The sequence below is a fragment of the Ammodytes marinus genome (genome assembly GCF_949987685.1).
Source record: "Ammodytes marinus genome assembly, chromosome: 8".
In the NCBI taxonomy this organism is placed as follows: Eukaryota; Metazoa; Chordata; class Actinopteri; order Uranoscopiformes; family Ammodytidae; genus Ammodytes; species Ammodytes marinus.
Window position 1 is genome coordinate 5,068,851 of NC_137212.1, and position 2,500 is coordinate 5,071,350.

Below are 2,500 nucleotides of genomic sequence, written 5' to 3' on the forward strand. Positions count from 1 at the left end.
CACACACACACACACACACACACACACACACACACACACACACACACACACACACACACACACACACACAGCACACAGCACACAGAACCACTGGGGCTAAACTCTGCGGTTAATGACTTTCCCACCCACTACACAGCAGGCACATGTTGAAGCCGTTACCGTTAAGTGGGTTTTCAAACTCGGTAACGTCCTAATGTCCCCGTTAATCTCACATTCCGCACTACAAAGGCCACGGAACACGGGCCAGCCGTTTACCTCAGATGAGTGATTTAGTCAACGTTTATAACCCCAGTAACGTTTGGTTCTCAAAGTACTGACAGAGAGGCCATGAGAGGCAACAATGGCAGTTCAGGGGGTTCGAAACGTTCATATAGAGGCCCCGCAAAAAATTAAGATTTTTCTCAAATCTTCATCTCTACATGACTTATTGAAAATGTTCTTAATGACAAAAAGTGAATTGGAATTTGGTAAAAATGTTGTCAGTAGTTTATATTATAAAACCAAAAATGTTCATTCTACTCAAACATACATTGTAAACGGAGAGACACTGAACATTTGGAGTGGTCTCTCAATTTTTTCCAGAGCTGTGTATCTGCTTACCTGTAACTATATTTCTAAAGATTTCAGACGCCTCTAAAGTGGACCATTGATGCGATTTCAACCTGGCCAACCTCCCACCGTTGCAGTGGCTTCTAACTAGCCTAGCGTTGGGCAATGCGGACAGTGCTGTAATGGTAGCTTGTTTAGTCCGATAAACCTTCCGTGTCGTTTAAAAAGACGCAATGCATTGTGGAGGGGGGGTGGGGGGGGCGGTTGAGTAGGAAAAGCATCCTATCGATCCATTCACAAAACCTTCCTGTAAGTAAGTACTCATCCGGGCATTTCTCGCCTACACAAACTTTCATACACACAACCACAACATACTCAAATTAACATCAAAATTAGTACGAGTAGGACGTTAGTAGGGCTTTTCGAAAACATAGCCTATGTCTTATGGATGAATGCTAACTTTATCTATAGTTTCTAGCTTTTTTCTACCTCTCTAAAAGTAGCTACGCGGAACCTTCAGTTTTTGTGGAATCTAGCGCCTCCCATTTGGACAGAAGCGGTAGTGTTTTTACCACACCAGCCAACCAAGCGGGTGCTTTTGTTTTAGGAAGCGAGTGAATCAAGCGTCCCTGAAGAAAGAGCGCAGATGTATCGAGATGACGTAATGTATTTATATGTGAGTATTAGATTAATAATGGCTTTTCCACAAATTAGACCAATTGGTTTAAATGTATAATACATTTTAAATGCTGCAATTAAAGGGTTTGTGTCAATGTTTGTGGTTAACAGTGTCATCGAGGGCAGAATCAGCCATTTGTGCATATTTACTTAATGTGAAAATTGACTCATTAACCTCCAATGCTATTTTATTATGAGAAAGTCATTTTTGAAACTTGAATTCCTCTGTTTTGTTTACGAGTGTTTGAGGATTCTGACTGCGCCTGATTGATTCAAGATGCTCAAAGTAATTCTGAAAAATCTGTGTATTTCACCCTTTTTCACACAAGGGACATATTTCAGGCCATATGCTGCTTTGAATAGTAAACCAAATAGCCGATATAAGTAAAAAATGTACTGTAGCTACTAGTAGCCTATTAAGTGCACATGATAAACTCTGTACTGATCCCAGTATGCAGTAGGCTGTCAACAACACAGCAGTGATCGGAATTAGCCTGTAATAATACCAATAATACAAGTTACACAGAAGAAAAAATTGTCTAAAAATGTGAAGCCTAATTGTTCATATATATTGAGGAGTACTTCATTCACTTTTTAAGGTTTCACATAAATGTTTAACACGTCACATTAGATATCACTGTCTGTATATTTTATGACTTTGAATAATTTCTGTAGGGTTGATTCAGGTAATGTGGGACATGTATTGGTAGAAGCTCCAATAGACTTATGTAACTCATGTTAGGTCTTATTAACAGTTTTGGGATGAAATTATTACACTAGGCTAAACACCTTCAATCATACCATGACCCCCTATATGACTCAATCATCTCCAGGTTTATGTGGGGCAGTTTGTAGGCTATGTGGTAAAGTGGGACAGTCATTCATAGTTTAACAACTCCATAATAGTATTAGCAGATTAAAAAAACAACAAAACAAACAAACATACATACTTATTTGCAGTGAACACAAATCATTGTACATTGAAAAATAAACCATATCATTCAACGTTTTCTTCAATCATTGGCACTATTTCACCTCAGGGTCTGTAAACACACTGACTAAATAATGCTCAAAGTGTTTGTATATTGAAGCCTGCAGGTATTGTATAAAGTAAGATATTATAGTAAAATGTATTGTAGACTTTAGTGCCTACCTGTATGTGCCTGAAGGCGGTAAAGTGTATAAATATAAGTACATAGTATAGTATATAATATGTATTAAGCATATTGTAGCCTAGTTTCCTACAATGGACCTATTATAAAAGGTTAAGGTT

General features: G+C 38.2%; 1 protein-coding gene across 1 annotated transcript in view; it reads right to left on the reverse strand.

Annotated features, from left to right (window-relative positions):
- Positions 1 to 2,500, reverse strand: part of anos1b (anosmin 1b) — an 87,660-nt gene that overhangs the window by 84,873 nt on the left and 287 nt on the right. The window lies entirely within an intron of this gene.